The sequence below is a fragment of the Lepidochelys kempii genome, chromosome 6 (genome assembly GCF_965140265.1).
Source record: "Lepidochelys kempii isolate rLepKem1 chromosome 6, rLepKem1.hap2, whole genome shotgun sequence".
NCBI lineage: Eukaryota > Metazoa > Chordata > Testudines > Cheloniidae > Lepidochelys > Lepidochelys kempii.
Genome location: NC_133261.1, coordinates 22776087 through 22792672, shown reverse-complemented (window position 1 = coordinate 22792672; position 16586 = coordinate 22776087). Strand labels below are relative to the sequence as shown.

The following is a 16586-nucleotide window of genomic DNA, read 5'->3' as shown; positions in this document are numbered from 1 at the left end:
ACTTCCCCCCGCCCCCCACCTTTTCTTAAAAACAGGAACTATATTAGCAATTCTCCAATCACAGGGTACAACCCCCAAGTTTACAGATTCATTAAAAATCCTTAGAGGGACAATTGTGGGAAATTGCAACTGGAATTTTCTTACTTACTGTCAATAAGAGGACAAATGACTTTCCTTGTTATTCTTTTCCCGCCCCACCCCACCTCGAAAGATGAGTCATGCAGTGGGTTCCTTATCGACTGAGCTTTGCAGTCAAAAGCATGTGGGAAGAAAAGAATAAAATCCCTACCAAGAAGGAACCGATTATCTCTACGCTGCTTGGCCTCTGGAGGAGCAAGATGTTTTTTGGCATAAGCAAGAGATCCTCAACTACTTAGCCTGGACTAGCTTTGTAGGACACAAAGAGCTTGCTGGTTATAGAAGTGTATCACCTTTTGAAATTTAAGATTGTAACTCATTTGTTTATCCGTGTTTATCTACTTTAATCTTATAAGTAACTCTAGTTTCCGTTGCCTAATAAATCTTTATATAGTTTGCTATAGGATTGGCTACAAGCATTGTCTTTAGTGTGAGAGGTAAGGTGCAATTGACCTGAGATACCTTTGGGACTTGGAGTAACTTGGATGCTGCCACATATCAGGGGGTAGCCATGTTAGTCTGTATCCACAAAAACAACGAGGAGTCCAGTGGCACCTTAAAGACTGACAGATTTATTTGGGCATATGCTTTTGTGGGTAAAAAAACCCACTTCTTCAGATGTTGCCATGATTCTTGGTATAAGGGACCATCTATCAGAAAGATACACACACTTGAGACAGACAGTCCCCCTTGGGTACTCTGCTCTGTGACTCCATGTTTAGGTTGTTGTAGTACCTGAGGAGTTTACACTTGATAATTGGTTGGTGAACTCTAAGTGTAGAATTCACAACCAATCTGGGGTTGTGCCCTGGTTCTTAATCAAATGATAGATAGCTTCACTGGGCCTAAAATGACTACACAATCCAATGCGAAAACCAGTGGTGAGAAAAGGCTGCTGGGACTTTACTTCAGCATTGCTATGGCCTGTGTTGAAGTTTGTTTTCATGAAAGTTGAGCTGCAGCTGGAATTAGCAAACTGTGAGCAGGGGGTACTGAATGCCCCCTCTAGTCCGAGTCAGGTTAATAAGCAGCACTGACTACCTTAACGGCAATTCCCCTTTATTTGGGCTTTTGCCAGCCAACCCCCTGGCAGCCTCCTGCTCCAATGGGATGCTCTAGCACTCACTGTCTGTGATAACTCAGCTATCATGGATCCTTAGTGGAACATGATTCAGGGTGAGGTAGGATGGGGCTTTTGGCTACAGCACTGGGGCAGAACTCCTGAGAAGATCTGGGTACAATTTCCAGCTGTGCCACAGACTGCCTGTATGACCTCAGGCAAGTTGCTTACATCAGTCCCCCATCTATGCAGTGGGGATAATATTACTGCCTTTCTCCCAACCTTTGTCTATTTAGACAAAGTTCTACAGAGCCGAGTTTGTCTCTTGGTAGATATATTTACAGGGCCTAGAACAATGATAGTACGGTTGTGGGCCCTCCATGCTACTGGAACAGAGAATAACTATTATAGACACGCTACAGAGGAGCAGGGATTTATTTTCTGTTTTGCAATTTCTTTTATTATAATAACATCACTGCCCTCAGGGGTTTTAAATCAACAGCAAATAGGTCAAAACATTAATGTGTCTTATTTACTTTTCCTGTCAGGAATGTAGTGCTAGGTTAGGCCACAGGACCATGTCTCAGGCAATTGGAACAGTTGGAAATGCAACGATATAATAAAAATGCGTTACCTAGAGAGAAAACAGTTTAGTCTAAGATCTACCCTGTAAGGTTGTATTCTTAATTTAGGGTTCTCTAGTGACTACAGAAATCATAAAACCCAAATATGGTTTCATTTGTACATGACACAAACACTGCGGAGATAGAAATACTGCCTCCATGCACACTCAGGCATGTACTTCATTTTTGGTTGTAATGCTTAGGCAAAAAAAAATAAAATAAAAAAGCAGTTACCTCTAAATACATGAAGTACTTAGAGCCCTCATACCCACAGTACCTGAGTGCCTCACAACCTTTAATGTATTCACCCTCACAACACCCCAGTGAGATAGCATTTCCCTATTATCCCCATTTTACAGATGGGAAACTGAGTCAGACAGTCTAAGGCTACGTCTATACTAGAGCCAACCGGGGCGCCACTGTAAGATCTCAAGTCTACAGGAGACAGCTCTCCCATCGACATAATGAATCCACCCCAACGAGAGGAGGTAGCACTGTCCACGTCTGTCAATGTAACTGATGTCACTCAGGGGGTGTCTTATTCATACCCCTGAGCGACATTAGTTATACAGACATAAGTGGTGGGGTAGACATAGCCCAAGTGACTTGCCCACAGTGTCCAACAGAGCATAAAACTGAGCCTGTGTAACTGACTAGTGATTCTTGAGACAACTTAGAGGGCCCTGATTTTCAAAGGGCAAGTGCTCAGAATTTAAGATGAGCCCAGAAAATGGAGGTACCCAAAAATCCCTAGGCACTTTTCAGAAGTTAGGCCATTTGTTTTTTAAGTAGCAAAATAAAGACTTTCAAGGACCAATGGGGAGAACCTTGCACTTTAGGACGGCAGCAGTTGGGAGCAGGTACTTAGAATTGATTAAAAGTTACCCTCAGGCCAACTTACAGCAGTGGGTAAAGATCATGTTCTATCTGGCTATCTAGAAGGTCTTCCATTGCTGCCCCCTCTCCCCTCCCCCGCAACCAACAACCACAATTGTCTAAGTAATGTTGCCATACCCAAAACACACATTCCAACAACATGACTGGAAATTATCCCCATTCCCAGCTGATCAGGAGGAGGAGGAGAGGAATCCAAGGAAGGAGGTGTTTCTAGAGCAGTGGTGAGCAAAATACAGCCTGCAGGCCAGATCTGGCCCATCTAACATTTCTGTGCGGCCCGCCAGGCTCATTGGCTGCCCCAGGCTGCTAAAAGTCCCATGGCGCAGCAGGGTGCTCAGGCAGGCTGCCTGCCTGCTGCAGCCCCACGCTGCTCCTGGAAGCGGCCAGCTGCTGCTGGAATGTCTCTGCGCGCCTCTGGTGTGGGGGAGAGGCAGCTCCATGCACTGCCCCGACCCCCCACACTGTCCTCACAGCTCCCATTGGCTGGCCAGGGTGGTGCTTGCGGGCGCAGGCAGCACACAGAGACCCGCTGCTCCCCTCCCCACAAGGGGCGCGCGGAGATGTGCCATGGTGCCAGGAGCTGGCCGATTCCAGGAGCAGCATGGGGCCACGGCATGCAGGCAGCCTGCCTGAGCGCCCCGCTGCGCTGCCAGCCAGGAGCCACCTGTGGTAAGTGCCTCCCGGGCAGAGCCTGCACCTCGCACTCCCTCCCACATCCCAACTCTCGGCCCCAGGTCAGAACCCCCTCCTGAACCCAAACTCCCTCCCAGACCCTGCACCCCTCACTCTCTCCTGCACCCCAACACTGTACACCAGGCCAGAGCTCCCTCCTGCACCCCAACTCCCTCCCAGACCCCGCACCCTCTCCATTAATATAGTAGAAATGTGGGGCCAAAGACAAATTACCAAAATTTGTGGAATGGCCCCCCTGTGAAAATTATTGCCCACCCCTCTTCTAGAGGATAGTTACCCTCACACTTTTAAAGCCCTTAAGGAATATAGCTGTGCCATGGTAGCATACCAGGCACTAGTGGTGATTCCACAGTGACTGGCACAGCGCACTGCCCCAGGAAAAGCCAAGAGGAAATTGATTCCTGCACCTGCATCAGTGCAATCTCTTCTTTAGTAATACAAGGCCTGTTCCAAATCCCACGGAAGATTTCAGTGGGGTTTGGATCAGGCCCATAGAGGGAAGCAGAGAGATGGCAGTAAATAAACTCATTTCACATACCTCTCTCCTTTACTCCCACTGTATATGGAGTATTGGTCCATCAGTACTAGGGGCCACTGCTTCGGAGGAAGTAAATTCCTAGCTGTCTATGGACCTGCAAATAGCTGAACAAGAGATAAAACTTCAAGGAAAGTTGCTTGAAATCACATCAAAGCTAAAACAGAGGGGCCCAGCTGGGAATCCATTTTAAACAGCTTCTTAATCCAAAAGCTGATACATCAGTTGCTGATTTAAACATCTGCCTGACAGGCAGGGTGGGCAGGGCCAATGATCTTCCAGCCTGTTGCACATAGATCATGGGAGAAAGCATGTGGTAAACACACTAACTCCTGGGGCTCCCCAGGGAAGAGCAGGCTCTTGTGCCTGTTCTGAACTGGTACCGCTCACTCTGCTGAGTTGGAGGCAGAGGGAACCACCAGACGGTACAATTATTCCCCTTCTCCTGCCCCAATCAACTCACAATTTTTGGTGTTTTTCTTAAAGCCCTAGCTCCAGGTGGCATGTTATTACATAGGAATCTCACCTTCCACTGGAAAAAAAAAAGGCTTTTAACATGCATAGTAACGGAGAAAGGTCTTGTTGTCATGACCTGAGTGTATTCCAAAGGCTCAAAAAGGAAAAAAAAAAAAAAAAAAAAAGCAACTAGAGGGCAAATAAGAAAAACCCATATTTTTAAAAACATAGCATGATTTTGGGAGGCTGGACTCATTATTTCTAAAGGCTTGGGGGTTGGTGATCCTGCTTCCTTTTATTCTATATTATTTTGAGAGTAAATGTCTTGTGAATATCTACATAGCTGACAACTGGGTTGGGGACTTGTCCACATGACCTTCAGGAGACAGGCCTGGGAACGTAAATTCAAAACTCTGCTAGAAACTAAAAATCATGTTCTCACCTACTAACCCTCTTTGTCTTCCGACTGCAGTGGTGTTAAGTGCCCACTTCATTTAAGTGGTTTTATACAACGTGTTAATCCTTTATGTTTAACAATCTGTCCCACCTTGTATTTAGCTTGGTCACCCAGGGCTTGGCTACACTTAGAGTTGCAGCAGTGCATGCAGATGCTATAGCTCTTCAGTGAAGATGCTCACTATTTATGCTGACCGGAGATGATGTAGGTACTCCACCCACCTCCCTAAGAGGCAATAAGTAGGTCGACAGGAGAATCCTCCCATTCACCTAATGCTGTCTACACCAAGTGTTAGGTTGGTTTAACTGGGTTGTATGGGGGAGGGGGGAGTGGATTTTTCAAACCCCCGAATGACAGAGTTATACTGACTTAATTTCCTAGTGTAGAGCAGGCCTCAGAGGAGTAAGTTTCCCAGACCTGAAGAAGAGCTTCTTCCACCAACAGAAGCTGGTCCAAAATGAAAAATATTACCTCACCCACCTTGTCTCTCATATGCACACCACACGTCTCTGTCAAGACTGTGAGAATGGGTGCCCCTGGGCTGGGCAGTAACAAATGACACTGGGTCAGAACTGAGGTGCATTATGCGTGCTATGGGCTCAGGACTAGAGTAGCAGGAGGTGATGTAGGTCCAGATGGAGATGCATTGGCAAAGCTGGTGGGGAACCTGGCATAAGAACAGCAAGGCATGCTATAGATCCGGATTGAGGTGCATTGGAAAAAGGACCCCACACTGTACCTTCCTGCATATACACGGTTCACCTCCTGTAAGCCTGCCTTCCAGGTCCTGCAATATTCAGGACAAGTAGCAACTTTTAGTCTGGGTCTCCCATTTGTCTATATGGCAATCTCACCCGAGAGTGTTTGTCCCTGGGGCCACCCGCTCAGGTCTGTTTTGATGCCAGCTGAGGGGGACGTACCAGGAATAATCTCTGCATCTTGACAGCTTCATCACAGCAGGGAACTATTCATGCCAGACTGACCCACTTACAACACTGCCTGGGACCAGGGAAAGCTTCTGGGTTTGCCCTATGTGTTGAGGGGCATAAAGTTTAGGATACCGAGGACAGTTGAGTCTAAATTTATTTCAGGCCAGATCCAAGTGCAAGCACCCACTGGAGTCCTCTGAAAAGCTATTTCCTACTAAATATGTTGCTTCAGTTCACTTGGCTGACAAGCTTTTCTCCATCTACCTCTGCCAGTTTGTTACAATGTCATTCACTACACATCCAGGAGGATACAGCGCACTGAAGGGATAATTGAGACAATCTCTTAATTAAGGGATAGATGCAACACCCCTGGTTAAAGCAGCCTCTTTGCTCCATTAGTCATAGTCTGTGAGATACACAGCTAAGTTTGTTTGTACTGTATATGCAAAAAGAAAAGGAGTACTTGTGGCACCTTAGAGACTAACCAATTTATTTACATACAGTATGCATACAGTATGCATCCAATGAAGTGAGCTGTAGCTCATGAAAGCTCATGCTCAAATAAATTGGTTAGTCTCTAAGGTGCCACAAGTACTCCTTTTCTTTTTGCAAATACAGACTAACACGGCTGTTACTCTGTACTGTATATGTTACTTACTATATGTCTACTGCTTTTCATCTTCAAAGCAGTCTGAAACATTTAACTAACTTATTTTCTACTCTCCTGTCATGTGGGAATTAGTATCCCCACATTACACCTGGGGGGGAAATGAGAAATAGAAAAGTTAAGTGACTTGCCTGATGCCAGAGAGGGAGTCGTAATAATGCCAGGAATTAAAAACAAAAAAAACAAAAAACCACTCAGTAGTTCCTGGCTTCCAGTCTTGTGCTCAGACTAGTAGGCGATCCCACTTTATGGCAAGGTGTAGAATATATCTAGCTCTCAGATAGTGCTTTTCCTCTGTGGATCTCAAAGTGCTTTACAAAAGGCACAGAAGGGTGAAGTGACTTGCCCAAAGTCACTCAGCAGCAGAGCTGAGAATAGAACCCAGGTCAGAGCCCCAGTCCAGGAGTCTATCCATTAGGCTGCACTGCTGCTAGAATAATCTCCTTTATCTTGTGCACGTGAGGAAGTCAGTTACGTACTCCAATAAGCGAGCTGCATATAACACAGGGAGCAAAAAGACCAGGCAGTTGGTAGCAGAGATGGGTGAATAGTATTTATGAACATGTGTTTGATTAAGAGCTGCAAATTCACTCCTGTGGTACTTGTGGCCCATCTAACCAGTTTCCACTAACATATATACGAGCTAAATTCTGTTTACAAGAAAGTTCACAAAAAGAGAAAGAGTCGCAAATACCCTGTGCATGGAACCTTAAACTCCTCTCAGCATCACTGCTTTTTTACACCGGGGTAATTCCACAGGCTTCAAGGGTGCTGTTCTTGATTTACACTAGTGTAAGTGAGAGCAGATTCAGGCCCTGTGTGTCTACTGATTTATCTACATCAATTAAAAAAAATCTACATAGTTAAACTAGTCATCAATCATCATGTTTCTATTATGCCTCTGGCGTTTAGGGCAGTGACGAAGCTCCTCCACTCCTGTCTGTTTCTGGCAAGTCTTTCAATGGCTCCCCAGCTGTGCCCCAGGTTTTTCAGTTTGGCTTCCACCACTCTTAACCAAGTTGTATTTGGGCAACCTCGTTTTCGCTTGCCTTTAGGTGTCCATCTTATGGCTACTCTGGTGATGGAATCAGCTTCCATCCGAAGCACATGACCAATCCATCTCTAGCGCCTCATGGCAATGATGGTACTCAGAGCCTCCACTGTGTCAACAGATCTTGGTTTGAGATTGTTCTAGGCCAAAAGATATGGAGGATTTTTCTGAGGCAGGTGGTGTGGAATGAAGACTGTTTGGACATGTCATACTTTCTCATTCCCCAGCATTCTGCACTATAAAGTATTGCTGAAAGTACGCAGCTCTGATAAATCTTGAGTTTGGTTTTGGTGTTGTATTTTGATGATTTCCAGACTGTATTTAAGCTCCTGAAGGTATTCCTGGCTTTACTGATTTTGTTCTGGATGTCCTGGCTTGTTCAACCATCCTGGCTGATGGTGCTGCCCAAGTATGTGAATGTTTCTACATTGGTGAGAACATAATCCTCTATCCCAGGGGTGGGCAAACTTTTTGGGCCGAGGGCCACATTTTGGGTGGGGAAATTGTATGCAGGGCCGGGGCAGGGGGTTGGGGTGCGGAAGGGGGTGTGGGAGGGGGTGCAGTGTGCAGGAACGGGCTCCGGGCAAGGGATTGGGGCAGAGAAGGGGTATGGGGTGTATAAGGGGGCTCAGGGCAGGGGTGCAGGAGGGGTGCGGACTGTGGGAGGGAGCTCAGGGCAGGGGGTTGGGGAGCACAGGGGTGTGGGGTGCAGCAGGGGCTCAGGGCAGGGGGTTGGGGAGCAGGAGGGGTGCGAGGTGCAGGCAAGGGGCCCAGGGGAGGCAGTTAGTTCGAGGTGTAGGCAGGGAGTTGGGGGGTGGCGTGCAGGAGGGGTTTGGGCTCTGGGATGACAGTGGTGCACACCAGGGCCAGGGCAGGCACCCCGCATGCCTGCCCTGGCCCCATGCCACGCCGCTCTGGGAACCATGTCCCTGCGCAGCCCCGGGGGGAGGGGGGAGCACAGGGTTCCACACGTTGCCCTTGCCACGCCTCCAGGTACCTCCCCTGAAGCTCCCATTGGCCACAGTTCCCCGTTCCCGGCCAATGGGAGCTGCGGGGGGCGGTGCCTGGAGGCAAGGGCAACGCACGGAGCCCTCTACCTCCCCGCCCCCCTCCCCGGGGCCCCAGGGACGTGGTGCCGGCTGCTTCTGAGAGCGGCGCGGGGCCTGCGGCACCATGGGGGGAAATCCCGTGGGCCGGACCCAAAGCCCTGATGGCCCGGATCTGGCCCGCGGGCCATAGTTTGCCCACCCCTGCTCTATCCGTACTGGTGATGGTGAGGCAATATTAAAGGTCATGATATCTGTCTTATTTCAATTGATTTGCAGTCCAATTTTCTGGCTGAATGAATTGAGTCGAGTTGTTTTTTCTTATATATGGTGTTGGGTATGTGATAGGAGAGCGACATCATCTGCGAAGTCCAGGTCTTCAAGGGATGAGAAGAGTGTCCATTTGATGCTTCTTGGCATGTCTTCTGTTGTACGCCGCACTACCCAGTCGATGACAATGCTGAAGAGGATTTCCTATGTGACACACCCCTGACATACTCCTGTTTTGACTTCAAAACTGAGCTCACTGTGATCAACGCTGCATGTAAAGTTGAAATAGAAGCTTTTGATGACGTTGATTATATGGAAAGGAATTCCATGTGCCCACAGAATGCGCCATAGGCTGGTCCTGTGAATGCTATCAAAAGCCTTCTCAAAGTCTATGAAATGTATGTAGAGTTGCCATTGCCATTCTAAGCACAGTTCTATTATGTTTTGTAGACTGAAGATCTGTCCTGTACATCCACGCCCTTTCTGAAAACCAGCCTGCTCTTTTCTGAGAACGCTATCAACTGCCTCTGATATATGCGGGACTATGATCTTACACAATACTTTGGTTGGCACAGATAAAAGTGTGATACCACGCCAGTTATTACAATCACTGAGAGTTCCTTTCTTTCGTATCTTCACTATAACCCCATTGGTCCACTCATCTGGCACTTTTTCCCTTTCCCAGACTGATGTAAATAGAGGGGCCAGGATAGATGCTGCTAGTTTAGGATTTACCTTGAACAATTCTGCATTCAAGTTATCCTTGCCAGGAGCTTTCCCATTTTTTAACGATCTAATGGCTTGAATGATTTCTTCCTTAGTTGGGGTGTCTGTGTTGATATCAAGATCTTCTGCTTCCTGGATTTTCTTCCTCTTTAGGTGGCTCCCTGTTCAGCAATTCTTTGAAATGCTCTGTCCAGCGCACTTCTTGTTCTTTTTCGGTTGTTAGTAGGTGTCCTTGTTTGTTCCTGATGAGACTGTTTGTTGGTGTCTGCCGTTTACCACTGATTGAACCGTCTACAAAATGACACAGTTTTTGTTCACCATGAGCAGCTGCATCTTCTGCTTGTGTGCCAGATTATCAATATAATGCCATTCGTCCGCTCTCACAAGGCGTTTGACCTCCCGGTGTGCCTTGCTATACGGCTTGTGCTTTAGCTTCTGGGATTTTGTGTCAAACTTTTTTCTTCAGGGCTCATCTGGTTTCTATGGCGTTCCATGTGCTGGGTGTAATCCACCCCTTCCTTCTCTTCTGCCTGTAGCCTAGACAGGCTTCTCTACTCTATTTATAAATTGCTGGTTTCAGAGTAGCAGCCATGTTAGTCTGTATCTGCAAAAAGAACAGGAGTATTTGTGGCACCTTAGAGACTAACAAATTTATGCATCTGATGAAGTGGGCTGTAGCCCACGAAAGCTTATGCTCAAATAAATTTGTTAGTATCTAAGGTGCCACAAGTCCTCCTTTTCTTTTTATAAATTGCTGTTAGTTTGTCCCACTTCTTGTTGATCTCCTCATCTGCATTCCCCTCCTCTTCATCAAGGTCTGCAAGTGCTTGCAATCTGTTCTTTAACTGCAGAACAAAGGCTTTCTGTATTTCAAGGGACTTTAGCTTGTCAATATCATAACATCTATGTCCCTTGTCTGGTGGACCCACACTTCTCAGTTTTAGCTTGATGGAGGCTGTCACAAGGTGGTGGTCGCTGCCAACATCTGCACTGCTTTCCCTTCAGCTGGAGAGAATTTTAGAAGGAAAACCCCCCTAGAAGTACGGTATGCAGTGTTGTTGTAGCTGTGTTGGTCCCAGAATATTAGAGGGAAACTCATCCATTTCATCCTCACCCATAACAATGTTATTTTGTTCAACCTTGGAAACAACCATGGGTACTAGGATGGTTCCCCAATATGCTAACAGATCTTTAAGGTGGCATTGCAAGGCTTCAGCCCCCTTGCGGATCCCACCCTTAGTCACATAAATAGGACCAGGCTCTTTGCTTCAGGAAAAAATACATACGGACATAGGCATCAAAAATCCTAGGAAGACAACCTTCTAGTGTAGAGATTTATTTTGTGTGTAATTTTGTCCATATGCCAGAGGAAGAGTTGTTAAAAAGGAGAGAGAAACACTCCTTTTCTTTGCCTCTTAATCAGGCAAATTGGAAAGGGCCCTGGCAGACAACTGTAAATAATGAGTCAATTTAACAGAGCAATCACAGAGTGTCAGATCCACCTGATTAGCTGCTGTACTGACAGAGTGGAGGTGGCAGTTGTAACAGCCCCTTGGCTATCTTCAGTTAACACTTTCCCTTCTTCACACCATCTCAGATGGCCCCAATCTTAGCCAGCCAGTTGCTCCTGAGCTGTAGCTCACGAAAGCTCATGCTCAAATAAATTGGTTAGTCTCTAAGGTGCCACAAGTACTCCTTTTCTTTTTTGTCTATAAAGTGCGCTTCAAGATTTGCTCATGTTGTAGGCTCCCCACTGCCACCCCCACCTCAGCTTCCATGTCTATAAAATGGGACTGATAATGACCACCGCTGTAGAGCACTTTGAGATTTTGCTGATGAAAAGCACCACATAAGAGCTAGCCATGTGGAGGAGATGGTCCCAGCCTTAGAAGGTGGAATAGGGTGCAGCAGGCAATGGAGGGCTTGCTTCCCTCCTGGCACCTACTCAGACTGAAAACATACAAATAGTAGAGGAGAACGACTGCCTTGCTAGTGCAGTTGCTGCAATGAATACAAGCACCGGGGGGGGGGGGGGGCGTGTGGAGGCGGGGGAGAGAGAAAGAGAGAGAGAGACAGCCCTAAAACCAAGGGCTGGGTGAAAACTCTGGGCTCTCCTGTGCACTCAGGCTAGGTAGTATCTTGAGTGGCCATTCTGTATAGCTTGTATTAGCCTATTTAGATTGGGGAACCCCAAATTCTGGTATCTATCAGTGCTTGAAAGATCCATGCACCCAAGGCAAGCAGGAATCTTTCCTGAGGAATGTCAGGAACATCTGCATTTCATTAAAAAAAAAAAATGAATTACTTGTGGCACCTTAGAGACTAACCAATTTATTTGAGCATAAGCTTTCGTATGAAGTGAGCTGTAGCTCACGAAAGCTTATGCTCAGATAAATTGGTTAGTCTCTAAGGTGCCACAAGTCCTCCTTTTCTTTTTGCGAATACAGACTAACATGGCTGTTACTCTGAAACCTGTCATTAAAAAAAAAGTCTCTAGCCTTTCTGGTTGCCCAGCGCACCTTCCAAATGGCTATTGCCACAAGATATCAGCAGTATCAAACAAGGCAAAAAATCATTCCTGATACATGGTTACCGTTAGAATTACAGTCCTAATAACTACACACCTCTTTAGATAATGTGCATTAACCAGAACTTCTCCAGTCCACTAGCTCCTCATTAACACTTCATCATCTTGTGACAAATCATTCCACCTTAATTACCAGTGCTACAAACTGACAATTGTCAGCTCCTCCAATCAATAGCATACATCCGCATTAAACCTTCTTGGAGTGAATTTACTATTAGCCACAGTCTTGTTCCAGTAATTATTTGCTAGAGATATTTACCTCAGGCGCAAACAGCACAGGGAACATTATAAAACATAATCCCACCCTAATTAAATCAAACTTTCTTCATGAGAGACAGTGCGTGTTTATTCCATTTAAAAAGAAAAAAAAACAGAAAAGACAAATTATTTAGTGATTCTCTGGGATGGCCTTTCTTCACTAATACTAGCTTCCCCAGTTAAAAAGAACAGAACAGCCAAATACAGAGCTGAAATTCCTGCTTACTGCCTGGAATGGATTTGTAGCTTGTTCTTAGATTATTTTACAACACTGTCCAGAGCCTGAAATCTGGCAGATTTTCCTGTTTGACCCACCAGGAAGACAAAGTAGATCATAATTGGATAAAGTGGTCAGGGTCTGTCTTGGTTTGGACGTGAACAGTATTGCCAACCTCAAACATTAAACACACTAAATCAGGCCAACAATCATGGAATTTAAAAAACACACACACATTGGGCTCAGTTCATTAATCATCGGGTTTCTGAGTCTTCAAGGTCCACTTGAGTCACATTCTGAAGCTCTTCTCTTGAACCAGGAGGGCTATTAAGTTAATATCAGCTTTTATTTAAAAAACAAACAAAAAAAAAAGCCTCACATAATCACAAAACCCCAGCTTCTGGGTTCCTAAGAAATGTATCAAATATCATGTAATAAAAATATGTGCATTGGCAACACTGTGTAAAGCACTTTTCTTTTGCTAAAAATGCCTGGCAAATTCCCCTGAGGAGAAGAAGCTATTTAAAACAGGTGATAAATTATCCATTTAGAAGCAATGAAAAGGGATAAGAGGGCTCAAGGAATTGGTCATGGGCTTCTATTTCTTGATCATTAGTTCAAATCCAGGCCAATGGCAACCAAAAGTTGTTTTTCTAAAATGAGCTATTGTGAAGTACATTTGAGGACTCAATTCACTTGACAGATGTCCCCCCACAAAAAATCACCCCAAATGGCCTGCTTCTTAACAGTATCCTCACATAGTCTGTTCAATTCTTGGCCTATTCCATCATTGGTGTGGCAAGTTTTCTTATAGCTCTTTCCCAGACCCCCAAACTTTCCATGTCATCAGGACTCTTTGACGGCCTGTGAACAACAGAATTTGTGGGCTGGAACATGGGCTGCTGGAATCCCACGTATTCTGTGACAGCAGAATTTGTTGTAGAATCCAACCTTTGCTGCAGAACCTCAGCTCTCTTCCTTCCTTCCCTCGCTCTTATGCTTGCAAAAAACACCTTGAAAATGTGAACCAAGTATAAATGAATGCTGTGATGTCTCCTTGGATCGGAAGACAACCGGAACAAAATAGCACTAAATGGGGCTGAACTGGTCAATCAATCCCAGTGTATTGTTAATTTTGGGCCTAAAAATAATTTATCAACATTGTTAACTATTTCACTGCTGATTATATTATTAGAAACATCCAGCTAATGTGCTCCTCCTACAATTCCCAACTGCCTACCTACACTTCCTAATGCCACAAATGCTCCCTGCTTGACTGCCACAACTTGACGCTTCCTCCTGACAATTTATTTGTAGAAATCGTGTTACCCATGCTTACTTTCTGGTATATCAAAAGCTGAAGACCACATAAAAATGAATATACTATCAGAATAAATACAGGGCAACTGTACTGCTATTCAATTTCATTCATTATTTATTATTTGCATTGCAGTAGTGCCTAGCAGCCCCAATCATACACCACTGTGCTAATCACTGTACATACACTGAACAGTGAGACAGTCCCCACCCTGAAGAGTTTACAATGCAAGTACAAAGCAAGAGACAACAGGTGGATACAGACAGATGGAATAAAAACAGGGAAACAATGAGACAATATCAGTCAGAATGATAGGCAGTAGTCTCAGTACACCAGCTGCCTAACCTTTAAAACCATTAAAGACCTATATTTTATATGTAAATTAAACTACTGCATATTTCCAGTCTGGTGCATGAGTGTGTCACAGAATGAAGGAATCCTTCCATAGTGTACATGAGAACCCGCTTATAGAGTACAAGTTTGCCTCCAAGCTTAGAGCTGCTTGGGGTGGATATTATCAGCTACAAGGAAACTGTGATCTTCTGTGATCCTTAACTGACCAAGGAAGGAAGCATGGTCTTGTGGTTAAGGCACCAAACTAACACTCAGGAGACCACGGACTCCCTGTGTGACGTTGGGGAAATCTTGTGCCTGAGTGCCACATCCGTAAAATGTGGAATAATAATACTGCCTCTGTTTTGTCTATCTACAAGTTCTTTGGGGGCAAGGACTATCTCTGACTAAGTGTATGTACAGCACCTAGCACAATGGGAGCTGGGTCTCAAGGTACTACTGCAATATAAGTAATAAGCTGCAAACAGAAAGATCTTTGCATTGTGACAGTGTCATCACATAGTGACGCAACGTGTTATGACACTGCATTACGATGTCACATCATACATTCAGGACTGTATCCGTCCTCTTTCACAAGCCAGGCCTGCAGAACACCCCCTCAGCACAAACTGGGGCTCTTCTGGGGTGGAAGGCAACCCTAAGAGAGGATTTATAACTCCAAGAGCCTTGCATGATGACGCTGTTAATTTGCTTGCTCATATTTTCACAAATGCTGCTCTGTGATTTTTTGCCTTTGCACAACACCTTGCAATTCTTGCTGATAAGAGCCCTTCCCCCACAAATGATGATTGGACTCACCCTCTGTTTCTGCACTCTGCATGCCAGATTTCTCAGACAGCCCCTTCTTTACAATGCACTCTTCACAATCCACAGCAGCTTCCCTAGATTTAACTGAGCCCTTCCTTTCTCACCCCTCCTCCAGGCTGCAGAAGAACAGAACATAAGACAGGTTTTTCTCTGTTTGTGCTAAAGCAAAGTGATCATTTTCAAGAGAAGCTCTCTCAGCAAGACAGCCCAAATCCACCTTCTCTGAAGCACAATGTATCCAGTATAACTGCAAGTCCTGGAGGTCCTGATGGATTTTGATCAATCAATGAAACCAAAACCAACCTGACATCACTTGCTAGTACTAATTTTTCACCTTACCAAAAAAAAACACACACACAAAAAACAAAAAAAACCCTGAAGCCCCTAAAATAATTTTGTATTTTTTTAAGCCTTTTTCAGTGGACACGTCTTGAGATATCCCTCTGTCCCACAGTCAAACCTGCAGTAAAGAGCATTTCTAGTAAGCATACATTCTAGATCCTCAGCTGGTGTGGCTGCACTGAAATCAGTGAGGCTGTGCTGACTTAGACCAATTTATACCTGCTGAGGATCTGGCCCTGAGTCCTCTCTTACTCAACCATTTTAAAGTTTTGACGACAATTCTGTCTGATTTGTAGTTGCACACCAGTCTGAGGCGATGGATTTCTTTAATAACCTCTTGCAACAGGTTCCCCTGTACATGTACAGGTTTGGAGTGGCCTGAGCGCACTCTCCTGGTAATAGGAGACAGAAGGGTGATGTGACAAGCGAGTTAACACAAATAGTGACCCCCGAATGCACACCGCAATAGACTCAAAGCTAGCTGCAACTCAAACATGTGAGCAGAAAGGAAGAGGACGGCTGGGAATTAACACAAGCAGGTACCTGGAGAAGGCCTGGTGACCCACTTGATGCTTCTTGATGTGTGCCGCCTGCCTTTCTTCAGCGCCTGGGGCACTTCTCTGGGGGCCAGGAAAGCATGGCTGGCCTGCTTCTCGTTGCCACGGCCACCTAGGCTTTCAAACAGGAGCTGGTGACCAATCAGACCTCGGGCTGGAGCACACTCAGCCTTGGGTCATGTGACGCCAGCATTTGTGTGAGTGAAAAGGATGACAGTGTCCAGAGAACCAGGGGGAGCTGCCTTTGAATGGGCAATTCCATCCCCCTCCCCTTCACCCCCTTATTACTGGAAAAGCCCATTCTATTGAGCTACAGCCCCTGAGGGAGGGAGAAAAGAAAGCCCCCTGCTTGAGAGAATAGAAAGGGCTGAGCCAGTGCACTAAAGCCTGCCCCATGCCTACCAAAATTGGATTCAAAAGCTTGGCCCTTTCTACTCATCCTCTTCACATCCCCATTTTATTCCACCCCAAGATCCAACAGCTGCTTCCCTGGAGAACGAATGACTCAGCCAGCCGGACTGCGAATGAAGAGAGTTTTCTCTCACCAGGCCCTGGTGGTGAGTTCTTTTGGAAACTGACGTGATCCGGACTTTTCTCG

General features: G+C 45.7%; 1 protein-coding gene across 2 annotated transcripts in view; it reads right to left on the bottom strand.

Moving 5' to 3' along the window:
* Positions 1 to 16586, bottom strand: part of RASSF7 (Ras association domain family member 7) — a 122375-nt gene that overhangs the window by 91038 nt on the left and 14751 nt on the right. The window lies entirely within an intron of this gene.